Consider the following 20,983-nt stretch of genomic DNA (forward strand, 5'->3'; position numbering starts at 1 on the left):
GTAAAATGCATTAAGTTCGGCAAACAGGAAGCTATATAGCCGCAGGCTACAACGCCACGTGGACCGTCCAATGCTTAAATAATACTATTCTAAATGCTATATCTCTGTACAAACAAAAACATATAACACAGATACCATCAACACCATAACTATTTTAATTGTTATCGAATCCTTTAAAATGAAATGTATTTGATTATTTGGAATACGAAAATATTTTTTAATGAAGGGCATAAGCATCGGTGGTTCAGTGGTAGAATTCTCGCCTGCCACGCGGGAGGCCCGGGTTCGATTCCCGGCCGATGCACATTTTTATTTTCATAATTGATAATAAAAATATCGTAAATCTGTTTTGATAATCTTATCAACGACTCGAAATAAAATTTAGTTCAATTCATTTCTTTATTACGTATGGACGCCGTGTTGTGGTGTCTTTGATATCAACAAATAGTTTCTGACAACTGATACGCAATCTAAGATTACCTGTATGACCTATTTATCTGCAGTTGTACGGTTCCTACATAAAGCATCGGTGGTTCAGTGGTAGAATTCTCGCCTGCCACGCGGGAGGCCCGGGTTCGATTCCCGGCCGATGCACATTTTTATTTCCTTAATTGTAATAAATTATCGTAAATCTGTTTTGATGATATTAACAACTTGAATTCCAATAAACTTATATCAATCATAAATATATTATCAATAAATTCCGATATCATCCAATAATTTCTCAGTATAAGCCATCTTACACGCATTTATAAAACTCTCTCAGGTTGTACTGCTAATATGAAGCATTGGTGGTTCAGTGGTAGAATTATCCCCTACCACCCAGGAGACCCTGGTTCGATTCCCGGCTGATGCACTCTTTCCCCCTAAAGCATTACCATCAAGACATACCTTTATGAGGAAGGCTGTTGGTTCTGTTCCTGGTAAAGACATACCTGAGTCTTCAAAAACAATTCATTAGTGTGTTCTTCTGCTTAGCGTTCAGCAATTCTAGGGATGAGACGACTTGTTCGCCTGTTGTCAGTATAATTTGACCTGGTGCAGTGTCCTGCTCGGTGTCTTCTACAATATTATTCAGTGGGGTAGCACTATAACGTCGGCATCAGTTCTTCGCTATCACAGGGCATACTGTATCCTCCCCAAACACACACACTACACGCTTGCATCTATCACACGGGGAGGCCGCCTTTAGATTATCATAGTTGTATATTAGCAAACTATTCATGATAAAGAATACCAAAGGATCCCTATAGTAAAACGGAGGATAGTATAAAGTAAAGCTACTAGAAGGACCATCTGCACCACGAGATCACCTGTCAAGAAATCGTCCGTGTTGAAACGCATTCAAAACCTCTTCTTTTAATGCTTAAAGACGTCGCCTGCAATACAAGATTTTGTTTTCATAATCTATTTAAAGCTTTGTTCTATTGTCATCAGATATTTACCACTATTTGTGAATTTTGTCATTGTATTCGATGAGGAAGGTTATTCGTCAGATTAGACAATAACCTGTGTATAATGAATAGTTTGACTGGTCAATGTCTGATTAAATGGTTAATGTTTCCTCGTTGACTGTGACAGGTTTGTAATAAGGTCATTTTTATCTAAACGAATCAACAACGATGATCTAGTGTATCCTGAAAATATCCCTACATATGAAAACAAAATAATTGAGCTAGCTACGTTGAAATTATTTTTGAAAAGATTCATCAATCTAAAGTCTTCAAATAACACTACAGCACGTTAGTATTCTAACATCAGATACAAAATCCAGTCTGAACAATAGACCATTATAGTCAGGAAATTCAACATTATATCCAAAAGTCACCTCTGTCAATCGTACATAATCAACATCATCGAGCTGAGATCCCTGCGAGTACCATAAGAATCCATTATATTACATTGTCTGGGTCTGACTTCCCCCATTATTTGTTAAAAGTTCTGTAATGGAGGGTGCTAGCTAGGTGGCAAGATAGTCGGGACTCCCACATCACAATCAGTTAATGATAACTTTTGAAAAAAAACTTCTTGTATCGGTTAAAATGCTTAGATATACTTACACAATACAGTATAGTAACTCATAAAGTTTATCATTATCATTGAGAAAGTTGACTAATTTTTTCTACACCGTGGGTGCAATTTTATGCATTGTTGTGACAACCAACAAGTGTATAGGCAGTTGGTGCTGTAGCATGCTAATGAACATCATAACATAACTGCAATACATTCGTTAGATAGTTAAGGTGTACAACATATATAGATTTTAAATAAGTACATTCTTAAAATTGCACGACCTTCAAAAAACTGTCTTTTTATGTGAAAGTGTTTACAAGTTCGGAAGAGGGGGTAGCGCAGTACGTTCGACAAACTGGAGCTGTATTGCCGCAGGCTACGACGCCACGTGGATAGTCATTTGCATACAGAACACAACATAGTGTTATCTCTCCGCACAAACAAAAAGTATACTACACATACACCACCGACATCATTATTTTATTTCGACTTCCAATAAATGCTTTAATTTTGATGTATAAAGTTTGTTTTGACTACGAAGATATTTTGTGATACGTTTAATATAAAGCATCGGTGGTTCAGTGGTAGAATTCTCGCCTGCCACGCGGGAGGCCCGGGTTCGATTCCCGGCCGATGCACATTTTTAGTTTCTAAAATTGTAATAAAATATCGTAAATACATTTCGATGATAATAGCACCAACTTTAATTTAAATAAACTTGCATGAAATCATAATTACATTATCAATACATTCCGATTTTATCAAAGAATTTCTCATTATAAGCCATCTTACACGCAATTATAAAACAAACATCTCTCTCGGGTCGTACTGCTAATATGAAGCATCGATGGTTCAGTGGTAGAATTCTCTCCTACCACGCGGGAGGGCCTGGTTCGATTCCAGGCTGATGCACTCTTTCCCCCTAAAGCTTTACCATAAAGACATACCTTTTCGGCTTTTTGAGGAAGGCTGTTCAGTGTTCTGTTCCTGGTCGAGACACACCTGGGTCTTCTGGTGTGTCCTGCTCGGTGTCTTCTACTCTATGCTTCAGTGGGGTAACACTATAATGTCGGCATCAGTTTTGCGCTATCATAGGGCATACCGTAGCCTCCCAAAACACTCACTACACGCTTGCATCTATCACACGGGGAGGCCACCTTTAAATTTTCGTAGTTGTAGATAATCAAAATATTCATGATAAAGAATATCAGAGGATCACTATAGTAAAACAGAGGATAGTATAAAAGGCTACTAGAAGGACCATCTGCACCACGAGATCACCTCTCAAGAAATCGCCTGTGTTAAAACACACTCTTCATTAAAGCTGAAGTCGTCGCCTGCAATAGAAGTATTTTTTTTTATTATAATCTATCGAAAGCTTTGTTCTATTGTCATCAGATATTTACCACTATTTGTGAATTTTGTCATTGTATTCGATGAGGAAGGTTATTCGTCAGATTTGACATTAACCTGTGTATAATGAATAGTTTGACTGGTCAATGTCTGATTACCAGGATTCAGGTTTCCTCGTGGACTGTGACAGGTTTGTAATAAGGTCATTTTTATCTAAACGAATTAACAACGATAATCTAGTATATCCTGAAAATATCAAAACAAAATAAATGAGCTAGCAACGTTGAAATTATTTTTGAAAAGATTCATCAATCTAAAGTCATCAAATAACACTACTGCACGTTAGTATTCGGACATCAGATACAATATCCAGTCTTAACAATAGACCATTATAATAAGAAAATCCAACATTATATCCAAAAGTCACCTCTGTCAATCGTCCATAATCAAAATCATCGAGCTGAGATCCCTGTGAGTACCATAAGCATCCGTTATATTACATTGTCTGAGTCTGACATATACCATTATTTGTTTAAGTTTGGAAGAGAGGGCGGGCAGTGCAGTACGTTCGGCAAACTGGAGCTGTATTGCCGCAGGCTACGACGCCACGTGGACCGTCCAATGCATACAGAACACCACACAATGTTATCTCTCCGTACAAACAAAACAAAATATTACACGTATACCACCGACATCAAAATCATTTTTTCGATTGCAAATAAATCCTTTAATTTTGATGTATAAAGTTTGTTTTGAATAGGAAGATATTTTTTCATATGTTTGATATGAAGCATCGGTGGTTCAGTGGTAGAATTCTCGCCTGCCACGCGGGAGGCCCGGGTTCGATTCCCGGCCGATGCACATTTTTTACTTTCTGAAATTGTGATAAAATATCGTCGATATGTTTCGATGATAATAGCAACAACTTTAATTTAAATAAACTTGCATCAAATCATTATTATGTTATAAATAAATTCCGATTTTATCAAATAATTTCTCAGTATAAGCCATCTTACAGGCATTTATAAAACTTACATCTCTCTCAGGTTGTACTGCTAATATGAAGCATCGATGGTTCAGTGGTAGAATTATCCCCTACCACGCGGGAGACCCTGGTTCGACTCCCGGCTGATGCACTCTTTCCCCCTAAAGCATTACCATCAAGACATACCTTTATGAGGAAGGCTGTTGGTTCTGTTCCTGGTAAAGACATACCTGAGTCTTCAAAAACAATTCATTAGTGTGTTCTTCTGCTTAGCGTTCAGCAATTCTAGGGATGAGACGACTTGTTCGCCTGTTGTCAGTATAATTTGACCTGGTGCAGTATTATTCAGTGGGGTAGCACTATAACGTCGGCATCAGTTCTTTGCTATCACAGGGCATACTGTATCCTCCCCAAACACACACACTACACGCTTGCATCTATCGCACGGGGAGGCCGCCTTTAGATTATCATAGTTGTAGATAGGACGTTAAACAATTCCTGTATATAAGCAAACTATTCATGATAAAGAATACCAAAGGATCCCTATAGTAAAACGGAGGATAGTATAAAGCTACTAGAAGGACCATCTGCCCCACGAGATCACCTGTCAAGAAATCGTCCGTGTTGAAACACATTCAAAACCTCTTCTTTGAATTTTTTCTTTTAAGTCGTCGCCTGCAATACAAGTATTTTTTTCATAATCAATTTAAAGCTTTGTTCTATTGCCATCAGTTATTTTCTTCCATTTGTGAATTGTATGTTGTATTCGATAAATAAGGAAAACTATTCGTCAGATTTGACATTAACCCGTGTATAGTGTATATTTCGACTGGCCAGGTAATGTCTGATTACAATGATTCAGGTTTCCTCGTGGACTGTGAAAGATTTGTAATAAGGTCATTTAATCTTAACGAATCTATCAACGCTTATCTAATGTATCCTGTAAATATACCATATAAATACATAAACTAAATAAATGCATTTGCAACGTTGAAATTATTTTCAAAAAGATTCATTAATCTAAAGTCATCAAATAACACTACAGCACGTTAGTATTCTGACATCAGATACAATGTCCAGTCTGAACAATAGACCATTATAATCAGGAAATCCAACATTATATCCAAATGTCACCTCTGCCAATCGTCCATTATCAACATCATTGAGCTGAGATCCCTGTGTGTACCATAAGAATCCGTTATATTACATTGTCTGGGTCTGACATATACCATTATTTGTGAAAGTTCTGTAATGGAGGGTGCTAGCTAGGTGACAAGATAGTTCGGACTTGTACATCACAATCAGTGGTAACAGACAAGGGCAGATAATTGATGTTATTTAAAAGAAAAACTTGTACCAGATAAAATGCTTAGATATACTTATACAATACAGTATAGTAACTCATAAGGTTTATCATTATTATTGATAGTGTTGGCTACATTTTTCTACGCCGTGGATACAATTTTATGCATTGTTGTGACAACAAGTGTATAGGCAGTTGCGCTGTTCATAGCATCGCTAATGAACATCATAACATAATTACAATACATTCGTTAAATAGTTAAGGTGTACAACATATACAACCTGTATTCACTATTTTTACAAAGTGCGTTCTTACTATTGCACGACCCTCTAAAAACAGGCTTTTATGTGAAAGTGTTTACAAATTTGGAAGAGAGGGTAGTACAGTATGTTCGGCAAACTGGAGCTGTATTGCCGCAGGCTACGACGCCACGTGGATCGTCCAAGGCATACAGAACTCTACACAATGTTATCTCTCCCTACAATTAAAAATATATTACACATCTCCGACATCAAAATTATTTTTCGGTTGCCAATAAATCCTTTGATTTTGATGCATAAAGTATGTTTTAAATACGAAGATATTTTTTTCATTTGTTTGATATAAAGCATCGGTGGTTCAGTAGTTGAATTCTCGCCTGCCACGCGGGAGGCCCGGGTTCTATTCCCGGCCGATGCCAATTTTTATTTCCTTAATTGTAATAAATTATCGTAAATCTGTTTCGATGATAATAGCAACAACTTTAATTTAAATAAACTTACATCAAATCATTATTATGTTATCAATACATTCCGATTTTATCAAATACTTTCTCGGGATAAGCCATCTTACACGTATTTATAAAACTTACACCTCTCTCGGGTCGTACTGCTAATATGAAGTATCGATGGTTCAGTGGTAGAATTCTCTCCTACCACGCGGGAGGCCCTGGTTCGATTCCCGGCTGATGCACTATTTCAACCTAAAGCTTTACCATAAAGACATACCCTTTCTCCATTGTGAGGAAAGCCGTTAGTTCTGTTCATGGTCGAGACACACATGAGTCTTCAAAAACGATTAATCAGTGTGTCCTTCTGCTTAGTGTTCAGGAATTCTTAGGAAGAATCGACTGTTTCGCTCGTTGTCAGTAATATGTGATCTGGTGGGCTGTCCTGCTCGGTGTCTTCTACACTATGCTTCAGTGAGGTAGCACTATAAAATCGGCATCAGTTCTGAGCTATCACAGGGCATACCGTAGCCTCCCAAAACACACACTCGCTACACGCTTGAATCTTGCACACGGGGAGGCCGTCCTTAAATTATCATAGTTGTAGATAGGACGTTAAACAATTCCTGTATATCAACAAAGTATTCATGATAAAGAATATGAGAGGATCACTATAGTCAAACGAAGGATAGTATAAAGTGAAGCTACTAGAGGTACCATCTGCACCACTCAAGAAATCGCCCGTGTTGAAACACATTCCAAACCTCTTCTTTTACTGCTTAAAGTCGTCGCCTGCAATAAAGTATTTTTTTTATCAAAATCTATCGAAAGCTTTCTTCTATTGTCATAACTTATTTACTTCTATCTGTGAATTTTACGTTGTATTCGATAAATAAGGAAAACTATTTGTCAGATTTGACATTAACCCGTGTATAATGAATAGTTTGACTGGTCAGCAAATGTCTGATTACAATGATTTAGGTATCCTCGTGGACTGTGACAGGTCTGTAATAAGGTCATTTTAATCTATACGAATCTATCAACGCTAATCTAGTTTATCCTGAATATATCTCCACATAAAAACAAACAAAACAAATGGGCTAGCAACGTTGAAATTATTTAAAAGAGATTCATTAATTTAAGTCATCAAATAACACTAATTTGTATTGGTATTCTAACATAAGATACCAAATCCAGTCTGAACAATAGACCATATCCAACATTATATCCAAAAGTCACCTCTGTCAATCGTCCATAATCAAAAACATTGAGCTGAGATCCCTGCGAGTACCATGAGAATCCGTTATATTACATTGTCTGGGTCTGACATATACCATTATTTGTTAAAGTTCTATAATGGAGGGTGCTAGCTAGGTGACAAGATAGTACGGACTCCCACATCACAATCAGTGGTAACAGACAGGGGCAGATAATTGGTGTTATTTAAAAGAAAAACATGTATCAGATCATATGCTTAGATATACTTACACAATACAGTATAGTAACTCATCAGGTTTATTATTATTATTGATAGTGTTGACAACATTTTTCTATAGCGTGGGTGCAATTTTATGCATTTTTGTGACAAGCAGTGTATAGGCTGTTGGCGCTGTAGCATGGCTAATAAATATCCTAACATAATTACAATACATTCGTTAGATAGTTAAGGTGTATGACATATACAATCTGTATGTACTATATTTTTATAAAGTACATGTACGTTCTTATTATTGCACGACCTTCAAAAACAGCCTTTTATGTGGAAGTGTTTACAAGTTTGGAAGAGAGGCCAGTGCAGTAAAAAATCGGCAATCTGGAGGGGTGGTAACTTTCCTCAGATTTCTACCAGTCTATAGGACATATAAGCTATTTCTAGTGAGATAAAGAATTACAATGAATATATGTATACTTTATAAAGCTTAGTTTTATTTACCTGTGCGTATTGTAATCATAACTTTTTATAAGTATGAATTTATATGCTATAGTGTAGAAGTTGCCAGTTATTATCAATTCACAACTGATTATATGGAAAAGTAAGAAACATACAATTATGTCCATACATATGATCTGCTCACATTGTCATGTTATAATTGTAACATTGCTGTACACTTGTTTGACCTCTTGTTACACACTCTCAACTGTGTCAGAGAGTAATACAAATCTTGAATCTTGTATTGCCGCGACTACCATGCCGCGTGGACATGCATTTGCATACAGAACACTTCAACATGTTATCACTCCGTACAATAGACAAGGGCAGATAATTGCTGGGGTTTTTTTAAAAGAAAATCTTATATCAGATCATATGCTTAGATATACTTACACAATACAACATAGAAATGCATGAGGTTTACTATTATTTTGAGAGTGTTGACTACATTTTTCTATAACATGGGTGCAATTTTATGCATATTTGTGACAAGCAGTGTATAGACGGTTGGCGCTGTAGCATCGCTAATAAATATCCTAGCATAATTGCAATACATTCGTAATAAAGTTAGGTGTACAACATACATGTATTTGTTGACGAAGTACATTCTTATTATTGCACGACCTTCAAAAACAGCCTTTTTATGTGAAGTTCGGAAAGAGGGCAGTGCAGTACGTTCGGCAAACTGGAGCTGTATTGCCGCAAGCTACCATGCCACGTGGACAGTCCAATACACACAGAACACTACACAATGTTATCTCTCCGTACAAACAAAACAAAATATTACACGTATACCACCGACATCAAAATAATTTTTCGATTGTAAATAAATCCTTTAATTTTGATGTATGGAGTTTGTTTTGAGCAGGAAGATATATTTTCATGTGTTTTATATGAAGCATCGGTGGTTCAGTGGTAGAATTCTCGCCTGCCACGCGGGAGGCCCGGGTTCGATTCCCGGCCGATGCACATTTTTATTTTCTGAAATTGTAATAAGATATTGTATATTTGTTTCGATGAGAATAGCAACCACTTTAATTGCAATAAACTTACATCGAATCATTATTATGCTATCAATAAATTCCGATTTTATCCAATAATTTCTCAGTAAAACTAACATCTCTCTCGGGTCGTACTGCTAATATGAAGCATCGATGGTTCAGTGGTAGAATTCTCCCCTACCACGCGGGAGACCCTGGTTCGATTCCCGGCTGATGCACTCTTTCAACCTAAAGCTTTACCATAAAGACATACCTTTTCGCCCTTGTGAGGAAAGCCGTTAGTTCTGTTCATGGCCGAGACACACCTGAGTCTTCAAAAACGATTAAGTAGTGTGTTCTTCTGCTAAACGTTCAGCAATTCTGGGGATGAGACGACTGTTTCGCTCGTTGTCAGTATAATGTGACCCGGTGGAGTGTCCTGCTCGGTGTCTTCAGTGGGGTAGCACTATAAAGTCGGCATCAGTTCTGCGCTATCACAGGGCATACCGTAGCCTTCACACAAGGGGAGGCCGTCCTTAAATTATCATAGTTGTAGATAGGACGTTTAACCATTCCTGTTTATAAACAAAATATTTATGATAAAGAATATCAGAGGATCACTATAGTAAAACAGAGGATAGTATAAAGTAAGGCTACTAGACGGACCATCTGCCCCACGAGATCACCTCTCAAGAAATCGCCTGTGTTGAAACACATTCAAAACCTCGTCTTTTACTGCTGAAAGTCGTCGCCTCCAATTTAAGTTGTTTTTTTTTATTATTATTATACTCTTTCGAAAGCTGTGTTCTATTGTCATCAGTTATTTACTATTCGTGAATTTTGTCATTGTATTCTATGAGGAAGGTTATTCGTCAGATTTGACATTAACCCGTGTATAATGAATAGTTTGACTGGTCAGGTAATGTCTTATTACATGGTTCAGGTTTCCTCGCGGACTGTGACAGGTTTGTAATAAGCTCATTTAAATCTAAACGAATCTATCAACGCTAATATAGTGTATCCTGAAAATATCCCCACATAGAAACAAACAAAAAAGCTAGCAACGTTGAAATTATTTTTAAAAAGATTCATCAATCTAAAGTCATCAAATAACACTACAGCACGTTAGTATTCCGACATCAGATACAATGTCCAGTTTAAACAATAGACCATTATAATCAGGAAATCAAACATTATATCCAAAAGTCACCTCTGTCAATCGTCCATAATCAACATCATCGAGCTAAGATCCCTGCGAGTACCATAAGAATTCGTTATATTACATTGTCTGGGTCTGAATTCTCCCATTATTTGTTAAAGTTTTGTAATGAAGGGTGCTAGCTAGATGACAAGATAGTCTGGATTCACACATCACAAACAGAGTGGTAACTTTGAAAAGAAAATCTTGTATCGGATAAAATGCTTAGATATACTTACACAATACAGTACAGTAATTCATAAGGATTATCGTTATCATTGAGAGAAATGCCTACATTTTTCTATAGCGTGGGTGCAATTTTGGGCATTTTTGTGACAAGCAGTGTAGAATCTATAAGCTGTTGGTGCTTTAGAATCGCTAATAAATATCCTAACATAATCGCAATACATACGGAAGATAGTTAGGTGTACAACATATATGTATTTTTACTAAGTACATTCTTATTATTGCACGACCTTCAAAAAACTGTCTTTTTATGTGAAAGTGTTTACAAGTTCGGAAGAGAGGTCCGTGCAGTACGTTCACCAAACTGGAGCTGTATTGCCGCGGGCTACCATGCCACGTGGACAGTCCAATAACACAGAACACTACACATTGTTATCTCTCCGTACAAAAAAAAAATATTACACATACACCACCGACAACAAAATCATTTTTTCGACTGCCAATAAATCCTCTAATTTTGATGTATAAAGTTTGTTTTGAACACGAAGATATTTTTTCACATTTTTGATATGAAGCATCGGTGGTTCAGTGGTAGAATTCTCGCCTGCCACGCGGGAGGCCCGGGTTCGATTCCCGGCCGATGCACATTTTTATTTTCTGAAATTGTGATAATAGATGGTAAATATGATTGAATAATATTTAACAATAACTTGAAATCAAAATAGTTATATGATTTCATTTTTTTTAAATATCCACAATTTTCGATATTATCGAATAATTTCTTAGTGTAAACCATCCTACACGTATCTATAAACTAACATCTTTCTCAAATCACACTGCTTACATGGTTCAGTGGTAGAATTCTCGCCTGCCACGCGGGAAGCCCGGGTTCGATTCCTGGCCGATGCACATTTTGTTACTTAAGCGATACCATAAAGACATGCCTTTGTGAGGAAGGCTGTTGATTCACTGACTGAGACATACCAAGGTCTACAAATCATAATTTTACTTCTGTTAAGCGTTGAATATTTCTGGGAGTTTCTATCCCTGTCCGTATAATATGACCGGGTGGGGTGTCCTGCTGGATATCTGCGGCAGTATGCTTCACTGAGGTAGCACTATGAAGCCGGCATCAGTTCCACGCTATCACAGGGAGACAAACACGAACATACCGAAGCCTCCCCAAACTGACACTCAAGAATCTAGGAAACATGGAGGCCGTCCTTAAATTACCAAAGTTGTTGATAGGACGTGAACCAATTACTGTATACATGTTTATGAGATAGCATTGTAGCATTTTACACTTTTTGAAAATAAAAATGTGCATCGGCCGGGAATCGAACCCGGGCCTCCCGCGTGGCAGGCGAGAATTCTACCACTGAACCACCGATGCCTCATACCTTGGCTATGTGACTTGAGATAAACGTTAGCTATACAGGTAATCTTAGATAGGTTATCAGTAGTCAGAAATATCGAAGAAATTACAACACAGCGTTGATATGTAATGAAGAAATAAATGAACACTTTCGGAATTCGAGCTGCTGTTAAAATCGTTGAAACAGATTTACGATATTTAATTATCATTTAAAGAATGGTACCCACGGTACATTTATTTGTAAGAAACGAAATAAACTGTATTGGATTTCGAGTTGATGATGAGATTATCGAACCAGAATTACGAAATTTTCATTATTATTTTAGAAAATAAAAATGTGCATCGGCCGGGAATCGAACCCGGGCCTCCCGCGTGGCAGGCGAGAATTCTACCACTGAACCACCGATGCTTCTTACCTTGAACATGTGACTTGAGATAATTGATACAAAGGTAAGCTATACAGGTAATCTAAGATTGGTTATCAGTCGTCAGAAACATCGCATTACAACACAACGTTGATATGTGATAAAGAAATAAAATGAACTATTTCGGAATTCGAGCTGCTGTTAAAATCATTGAAACAGATTTACGATATTTAATTATCATTTTCGAAAATAAAAATGTGCATCGGCCGGGAATCGAACCCGGGCCTCCCGCGTGGCAGGCGAGAATTCTACCACTGAACCACCGATGCTTCATGCCAAAACTGCAACAAAAAATGTGCATACCAAAAATAAGCTTAAGTACATAAACATGTAATTTCGTTTCAAGGGATTTAATAGCAATTGAAAGAAAATTTATGTTAATGGTGTCTGTGTAACTATGGACCTGGCTAATCGTGTTTATCGTACGCAGAGACAGGCCTAGCATTATGTATTGGACGGTCCACGTGGCGTTGTAGCCAGCGGCCATATCGCTCCTGTTTGCCGAACTTACTACACTGTCGTCTCTACCGAACTTATGTATGTAGGCCAAGCATTGTGTTGTAAACATTCTCTCATAAAATGATAGATTTTGAAGGACGTGCGATAATAGGAGTGTGGTTAGTAACAATGGTACATGTGCATATGTAACTAATGTAATGTAATTATTTTAGAATATTCATTAAGTTATACCGATACCTAAATAACCATCTGTAGAACTCTTGAGTTGTACTAGACTAAGACCTAGAATTCAGATAAATATCATGATAGTAGCTTGAAGTAAACTGATGATTTACTGTATTGTGTAAATTTTTATCTGGATTTTATCTGATACAAAATCCTCATTTATAATCGATTATCTGCCCTTGTCTGTTACATGAGTGAATCCGGACAATTAAGTCTATAGCTAGCATTTACAGAACTACAAAAAAATGGAAAATCAAGTTCAGATAATGCAATATAACAGGTATTCTTATTATGTTACACGCGGCTGACATATTTTGATAATGGATCTTATGTTGAATTTCTTTATTAAAATGGTCTATTGTTCAGACTGGACTTTGTATCTAATATTAGAATACAAACGTGAAGCAATGCCATTTATTGACTTTTAATTATTGAATCTCTTTGAAATTATTTAAACGTTGCAAGCTCTATTACTTATTTTATATGTGGGGATATTTTCAGGATACATTAGATTATCGTTGATATATTTGCTTACATTTAAATGCGCTTATTACAAACCTGTCACAGACCACGATAAAACCTGAATCATTCAATTTGGGTTATTGATCAAATTTTACGAATATCATTTCTGATTTATCAAATTCAATATACAATGTACAATTCACAAATGGAAGCAAATATATTATGACAATATAATACAGTTTTGGGAAGTTTATTATAAAGAAAAATGTACTTTTATTTTACCGACTTTATAGTGCTATCTCACTGAAATATACTGCTGAAGACATCCAGCAGGACACTTCACCTTGTCTCATTATACTGACAACGAAACAGTCGTCCTACTCGCAGAAATGTTGAGCAGAAGTAGAAGCTTGAATAATATTTTGTAGACTTTGGTATGTCTCGGCCAGGGACAGAACCGGTAAAAAATGTGCATCGGTCGGGAATCGAACCCGGGCCTCGGGGTTGAGGCCCCGAATGGCAGGCGAGAATTCACCGATGCTTCATACATACGATGTGCAACTTGTGACATTTCTTATCAGTAGTTAGAAACTATTTGTTGATATTAAAGAAATTATAATACGATGTTCATCATGTAATAAAGAAATGACATCAACTGTATTGAATTTCGAGTTGTTGATGAGATTAGCGAATCAGATCTTATTATCATTTAAGAAAATAAAAATGTGCATCGGCCGGGAATCGAACCCGGGCCTCCCGCGTGGCAGGCGAGAATTCTACCACTGAACCACCGATGCTTATACATATTAACAGTAAAAAAAAATCTTCGTACTCAAAACAAACTTTATATATTAAATATATTTCATTCTAAAGGATTTAATAATAATTGAAAAATGAGTTTGATGTTGCTGGTATCTGTGTACTATATTTTTAATTGTACGGAGAGATACCATTGTGTAGTGTTCTGTATGCAAATGGACGGTCCACGTGGCGTCGTAGCCTGCGGCAATACAGCTCTAGTTTGTGAAATTTACTGCACTGTCCTCTCTACCGCACTTGTATGCATTTTTACATAAAAGGATACATTTTGGAAGTCGTGTAATAATAGGAACGTACTTAGTAAAAATTGTACATATATGTTGTACACCTAACTATCTTACGTATGTATTGTAATTATGTTATGGTATTCATATATATAAGAGTTTAAAGAGATGCTATAGCTTCAACATTCTACACTGCTTGTCCCAAAAAAATGAATATAACTGCACCCACTGTATGTATATAAAAATGTAGTCAAAACTATCAAAAATAACAATAAACCTTGTAAGTTTCGTAAGTATATCTAAGCATTTATCTGATACAAGATTTTCATTGATATAACATCAATTATCTGCCCTTGTCTGTTACCACTGATTGTGATAGTGGGAGTTCCGACTATCTTGCCACCTAGCTAGCACCCTCCATTATAGAACTTTTAACAGACAACGGGAGAAGTCAGACTCAGACAATATGTTATATAACGGGTTCGTATGGTACACACAGGGAACACACCTCAATGATGTTGATAATGGACGATTGACAGAGGTGACTTTTGGATAGAATGTTTCATTTCCTGACTATAATGGTCTATTGTTCAGACTGGATTTTGTATCTTATGTTAGAATACCAATATGCAGTAGTGTTGTTTGATGACTTTTATTTATAAATCTCTTTTAAACCATTTCAACGTTGCTAGCTCATTTGTTTTGTTTATATGTGGGGATATCTTCTGGAGGAATTAGCTTACCTTTGATAAATTCATTTACATTTAAATTCACTAATCATAGACCTGCCTTTGTCCATGAGGAAATCGATTAAAACTTCATAACTCTTCTAATACCTGAATCCATATAAGATTTAGTGTCATCAGACATTACCTGACCAGTCAAACTTATCATTATACACGTGTTAATGTCAAATCTGACGAATAGCCTTCCTCACTGCGGTATGTTCGTGTTTGTCTCCCATCGATAGCACGGAACTGATGCCAATTTTATAGTGCTATCTCACTGAAGAATACTGCGGAAGACACCAGAGCAAAACACTCCACCTGGTCACATTATACTGACGACGAGCGACACCGTCGTCCCACTCCTAGTAATATTGAGCGCTTAGCAGAAGTAGTAATTAATGTACTGTTTTTGTAGACTGTGGCAATGGACAGAACCAACAGTCCTCCTCATAAGGGCTAATAGTTTTATGTTATTGCTTAGGTAAAAAAAAATGTGCATCGGCCGGGAATCGAACCCGGGCCTCCCGCGTGGCAGGCGAGAATTCTACCACTGAACCACCGATGCTTCATGTAAGCAGTTCAACTTGAGAAAGATGTTAGTTTTACAGACACGTGTAAGATGGCCTTTACTGGGAAATTATTTGACAATATCGAAAATTGTTAATATTGAATGGATATAAACTAAATTTGATTTGTTGCTGATATCATCAAAACAGATTTACGATAATTCAGTATGAGACAAGAAAATAAAAGTGTGCATCGGCCGGAAATCGAACCCGGGCCTCCCGCGTGGCAGGCGAGAATTCTACCACTGAACCACCGATGCTTGTTGAATTATTGACAACAAATTGATAATCCCGACTAATTTGACATTAATATAAAATATGTAAAGCAAACCATCACTACAAGTTATAGTTGATACAACAGAAATTTCACATCGACAAAACAGCGAAAAAAATCTGGAGTCGCTTATTTGGAAATAATACCGTGTCGGTAATGTTTCCGACACCACATGCGGTACCCCACGTTGGTGTCCTGATCGCCACCGACCTAAGGTCGGGTCAGTGTATCTCAAAGATTCAAGATTTAATTCTAGTACTCGGATATTCAATCTAAAAATAAACAATATAATTAATAAAAGTGTATTGGATGTTAATTCTCCGTTTAATAACAAGCGTGTACCACTACTTTTGAAAACTGAATAACAGTGGTTAGTCTAACTGGTATGCATCAGATAATTTGTGGACAGAAATATTTAGAATTAATCTGAATCAACAATATTTCTGTAAAATAAGTTTATTAACTAATGACTGAAATTTTCACTTTTTCAGTCTGTGAATTATGTGGCATTGCTATCGAAACTATCATCTAATTTTCGTAATCATGTAGACGTATCTCGAGAATTATATATCAGGTATTGTTACTCAAAACAACATTGATACTTCAGTGGAAGAATTCGGCGATGGAATACTACAGTTGTAGGAACAAACCGGAATTATTAGCACCATTGATATGTAAAATGACATTCCGTATTGACACTGTCTTGACCGCAATAACCATGTGACCGGTCAGACGTTTTAGGCAAGAGGTCATAAAAAAATGTCAAGAGTAACACCAAAAACTGTCGCGCATTATTCAGCAAATGAAACATTGTGTTTTATGTTTGAAGAAAAGTGTTATTACCCATATAAAAACCTGTTTTATTTGATATCAAAGAATTAATTTCCTTGGCAGTTTAATTGGTGTGGTCGTTGGCATATCACGTGAACAACTCCTTTGGTCATTTGAACTCGTGACCTGAAAGGTCACAAGGCTGTGGCAATAAATAAATTGAATAAATAAATTAATTAAATAAAAAAAAAATAAGAATAAACAGCAATGTAAATAATTTCAAATATATTTTATTTAACGTGTCATTTCAGTGGTGACAGAAAATAAAATATTTTACCTCTACCAGAGAACTCACTCATAAGGAGGTCTGTGTACCAATCATATATATAATCCCGGAATAAAATAAATCTATATCGAAATTTATTTGCTAGTATACAAATACACCATGTATAAATATTCGCTTGACATCGTTTTATATGTAGAATCACTTTGGTAAGTAGTAAATTACACGTAAGTCATCCTGGATTAGATTTTATAAATTTCCCTTCTACAAATAACACATAAGTGTCCATCTGAAGGTAACATATACAGTTATGTAAATAAGAAATTATTTCTGTACACAGCACTGATTGAGTGTAGTCGTAGTTTTTTTATTTATGATCTTTGTAGATATTTACTTTGTAAACGCCTGTACACTTCGTATCAATTTCGTATCAACCTCCCAAGTTGTTTTAAAATAAACTGATCCAGGCACATATAACAGATACGTGTTTATGACAACCTTGGGTTTGTTTGTGATATACGTAATATATAAACCGGTGAGTGTCTATAGCCGTAGAAGTATGTCTAGTGATAATGTAGGTAGTGTTATTACTTACTTCACCATTTGGTCCACTTTGTGACAATGTCTTTATTGTTTATTCAGCAGAAAAAAAGACTTGTAGCGAAAGATATGTTTTCTCAACGTATGATACAACCTAACTTTACAGATTAATTCATCGATACAGCATTTAACTGTACAGTTTGTGTGTGTGTCTGTGGTGGTTTTTTTTTTTTTTATATCTATGTTACCTCCTACAGATTCGCGACATTATATCAAACAAACTACATCATTTATATTTCCACATGGAGTTCGACACAGAACCGAGAAACACTACTTAGCCACGCCCATGTCCGTCCCAGGAAGCTGTCTCCGACGTGTGGATGTACTAGGTGGATAGAACAAGACTCTCCTGAGGGAGATATACCCCAACTTGAGAACGTACCAAATGGACAGGATACCAGTCTCATCGGGAGGGATAGAGAAAAATCAAAAAAAATCACAACTTTAAATTCACCTGACAACAAAAGTTAATTCGTTATTTTTTGTGTCAACTAAATTAGACTTGGAAGCATTTATTTTCTCTCTCATAATCTGCTGTATATGTAAAATAAAAAAGGTGCATCGGCCGGGAATCGAACCCAGGCCTCCCGCGTGGCAGGCGAGAATTCTACCACTGAACCGCCGATGCTTCATGTGTTTTATTTACAGGTACGTGTTATCATACTCAGAAAACAGTTCATAATATCGAAGAAAATATAACACAATGCTGATATTTAACAAAGAAATAAATTAATCATATTTGATTTCGAATTAGTTTTAATGTCGTCAAAAAACTTTTGTTACCAATTTCGAAAATAAAAATGTGCATCGGCCGGGAATCGAACCCGGGCCTCCCGCGTGGCAGGCGAGAATTCTACCACTGAACCACCGATGCTTCTTACACAACGGAAGTCAACTACCACGGGCTACCAATTCGGCAGTTAGGCATACGGTAGGATTAATCTACCTACCTGAATAATTAATGACGGATACGCTTTAACCAAATGGTATATATCATTTTATATATTTTATACATTTATCAGCATTCATCAGATCAAAATTATTATCAATAATCAATATTTTCAAAAATTATGTAGTCCCCTTAAAACACTTGTGATACTATCTGTGCCAAACACTGTTGTATATGGGTCGTGTTAGACAAGTTACTGTCTCTAGAATATCAAAATTATTAATCAAATCTCCAGGATATGTCTGATTCTAAGTTTCAAACTAGGGGGAGATAATTTAGTATTTTAATTAGTGGAGCAATTCGGACAAAAAAACTTGGGGGCTGGTGGCCAGTCTAGATTGTGCATTGATTGGTAAAAAGTAATAAAACGATAGCCATTCAAATAGACTGAAGCAAAAGGTCTATTCACGGTAAAAACGCAATTCGAGTTCAATCGGTTATTTGAGCTTGGTTAATGTTTGACCCGAAATGACATTGTCGATCCATTGAAACTACTACTCGGACCCCATGGGCATTTTACATTTTGACCATAATGACCGCATGACCTGCATCTCCGGCCAGTCGTCCTTAGAAAAGGGTGCTGTCCCCGCTGGTCAAGAGTGACCCCTCGAATGACATGCACTATTCAAAAGAGATTATCACGGAGGGTTTAAAAAGCCAATTACTGGAAAAAACCAGTAAGATGCGGCTTTGATTTTCTTTAATCCACCTCAAACCTGGCTTATATTCTCAGAAACGACACAATATATCAATCATATAGGCACAAAATAATGTTAGTATGTTGATTAATGTTACAATTACCTGGACATAGGGGTGTCGCTCTGTCTATCTCTATCGTCCAGTGTATGTACCCGGTAGGGTTATTTTTACTATCATTTCGGATTACGCACGAAGTAGGATACTTTCTCTGTATGTAGGTATTTGACTTCTGTTTTCCGCAGTTCTTATTGCCGATTATAACAAAATAATTAAAACAAAAATAAAATGGTGCATCGGCCGGGAATCGAACCCGGACCTCCCGTGTGGCAAGCGAGAATTCTACCACTGAACCACCGATGCTTCATGTGATGTGATAGTTTTACAGATACGTGGCTCATACTGGGAAATTATTTGATAATATCGGAAACTGTTGATATTGTAATAATGAAGTGATATAAACTAAATTGGATTTCTATTGTTAATATCATCAAAACAGATTTACGATATTTTCTTATGACGTAAGAAAACAAAAATGTGCATCGGCCGGGAATCGAACCCGGGCCTCCCGCGTGGCAGGCGAGAATTCTACCACTGAACCACCGATGCTTCATACATAAAACTTTTCAGTCGGGCTAGCACTTTGGCAGTTTTGGGTAAAATTACCTCTTTTTGCAAAACACATTCACACATTATCCAGGGCAGCAATATTTATAAAGTATATGATAAATTTATTTTTATAATTTATTTTCCTTTTTTTGTGTGTGTCAAATATCGAACCACTGACCCATGTAAACTGCAACACAAATTACATGTACGTGAATTTTTTTTCCATTTTGTTGTCTTAACCTGAATATACGTTTATAGATTTAACGAAAACGTTGGACGATGACCATGACGAGCCATTACTGAAATGTCCCCATTTTGGAGGCCACTTCACTCAAACTCTTTGGTTTTCCTAATTTCAAATGTTAAGACATAAAGGAGATTATATTTCATTGTGACAAAAATCAAAACAACAAAACAAAACATTTGAAATTGATAATTGAGGACCAATTCAGAAAGCCTGATTTGGAGATCTGCCTGGGAATATTAACGGTACCAGTATTCCTTATCAAAGGGCTATATGTATTCACAGCTTGACCCTAATAGGCCCGTGACCTGCATCTCCGGCCAGACGCTCTGTCAGACAAAAAATGCTGTCCCCGCTGGTCAAGAGTGACCTTAAAAATGTCATGCACTGTTCAACAGAATCATAATGGGGATAAAAAGCCAATTACTAAATAAACTAGTGAGATTAGGCGTTGTTCAGAGGAGAACTGCTATTGTCCACCAAAAACCTGGCCAATATTCAATTGACCAGAAAAAATAAAAATAATTCTGCTATATTACGGCTTCACCTCGGCAGCTGAAATGTGGACATTCTGCCGATGACCATTACCTATTATTCATAATTTAGCACCCTTAGCTGGA

The 20,983-nt window shown here is 36.6% G+C and overlaps 20 non-coding genes across 20 annotated transcripts; 10 read left to right on the forward strand and 10 right to left on the reverse strand.

Annotated features, from left to right (window-relative positions):
* Window positions 1-233: 233 nt before the first annotated feature.
* Trnag-gcc lies at window positions 234-304 on the forward strand. Its single transcript has one exon. It is a non-coding gene; the product is annotated as a tRNA-Gly (tRNA).
* A 219-nt stretch (window positions 305-523) lies between these two features.
* Window positions 524-594, forward strand: Trnag-gcc. The gene has a single exon. It is a non-coding gene; the product is annotated as a tRNA-Gly (tRNA).
* Window positions 595-2,580: 1,986 nt separating this feature from the next.
* Window positions 2,581-2,651, forward strand: Trnag-gcc. Its single transcript has one exon. It is a non-coding gene; the product is annotated as a tRNA-Gly (tRNA).
* Window positions 2,652-2,854: 203 nt separating this feature from the next.
* Window positions 2,855-2,925, forward strand: Trnag-acc. The gene has a single exon. It is a non-coding gene; the product is annotated as a tRNA-Gly (tRNA).
* A 1,231-nt stretch (window positions 2,926-4,156) lies between these two features.
* On the forward strand, window positions 4,157-4,227 carry Trnag-gcc. The gene has a single exon. It is a non-coding gene; the product is annotated as a tRNA-Gly (tRNA).
* Window positions 4,228-6,261: 2,034 nt separating this feature from the next.
* Window positions 6,262-6,332, forward strand: Trnag-gcc. Its single transcript has one exon. It is a non-coding gene; the product is annotated as a tRNA-Gly (tRNA).
* A 202-nt stretch (window positions 6,333-6,534) lies between these two features.
* On the forward strand, window positions 6,535-6,605 carry Trnag-acc. Its single transcript has one exon. It is a non-coding gene; the product is annotated as a tRNA-Gly (tRNA).
* A 2,583-nt stretch (window positions 6,606-9,188) lies between these two features.
* Trnag-gcc lies at window positions 9,189-9,259 on the forward strand. Its single transcript has one exon. It is a non-coding gene; the product is annotated as a tRNA-Gly (tRNA).
* A 179-nt stretch (window positions 9,260-9,438) lies between these two features.
* On the forward strand, window positions 9,439-9,509 carry Trnag-acc. The gene has a single exon. It is a non-coding gene; the product is annotated as a tRNA-Gly (tRNA).
* Window positions 9,510-11,228: 1,719 nt separating this feature from the next.
* Trnag-gcc lies at window positions 11,229-11,299 on the forward strand. Its single transcript has one exon. It is a non-coding gene; the product is annotated as a tRNA-Gly (tRNA).
* A 677-nt stretch (window positions 11,300-11,976) lies between these two features.
* Trnag-gcc lies at window positions 11,977-12,047 on the reverse strand. Its single transcript has one exon. It is a non-coding gene; the product is annotated as a tRNA-Gly (tRNA).
* Window positions 12,048-12,367: 320 nt separating this feature from the next.
* On the reverse strand, window positions 12,368-12,438 carry Trnag-gcc. The gene has a single exon. It is a non-coding gene; the product is annotated as a tRNA-Gly (tRNA).
* Window positions 12,439-12,652: 214 nt separating this feature from the next.
* Trnag-gcc lies at window positions 12,653-12,723 on the reverse strand. Its single transcript has one exon. It is a non-coding gene; the product is annotated as a tRNA-Gly (tRNA).
* A 1,603-nt stretch (window positions 12,724-14,326) lies between these two features.
* Window positions 14,327-14,397, reverse strand: Trnag-gcc. Its single transcript has one exon. It is a non-coding gene; the product is annotated as a tRNA-Gly (tRNA).
* Window positions 14,398-15,865: 1,468 nt separating this feature from the next.
* On the reverse strand, window positions 15,866-15,936 carry Trnag-gcc. The gene has a single exon. It is a non-coding gene; the product is annotated as a tRNA-Gly (tRNA).
* A 190-nt stretch (window positions 15,937-16,126) lies between these two features.
* Trnag-gcc lies at window positions 16,127-16,197 on the reverse strand. The gene has a single exon. It is a non-coding gene; the product is annotated as a tRNA-Gly (tRNA).
* Window positions 16,198-18,422: 2,225 nt separating this feature from the next.
* Window positions 18,423-18,493, reverse strand: Trnag-gcc. The gene has a single exon. It is a non-coding gene; the product is annotated as a tRNA-Gly (tRNA).
* A 175-nt stretch (window positions 18,494-18,668) lies between these two features.
* On the reverse strand, window positions 18,669-18,739 carry Trnag-gcc. Its single transcript has one exon. It is a non-coding gene; the product is annotated as a tRNA-Gly (tRNA).
* Window positions 18,740-19,802: 1,063 nt separating this feature from the next.
* Trnag-gcc lies at window positions 19,803-19,873 on the reverse strand. The gene has a single exon. It is a non-coding gene; the product is annotated as a tRNA-Gly (tRNA).
* Window positions 19,874-20,048: 175 nt separating this feature from the next.
* Trnag-gcc lies at window positions 20,049-20,119 on the reverse strand. Its single transcript has one exon. It is a non-coding gene; the product is annotated as a tRNA-Gly (tRNA).
* Window positions 20,120-20,983: the final 864 nt, after the last annotated feature.

Source organism: Pecten maximus, chromosome 5, assembly GCF_902652985.1.
Source record: "Pecten maximus chromosome 5, xPecMax1.1, whole genome shotgun sequence".
Lineage (NCBI taxonomy): Eukaryota > Metazoa > Mollusca > Bivalvia > Pectinida > Pectinidae > Pecten > Pecten maximus.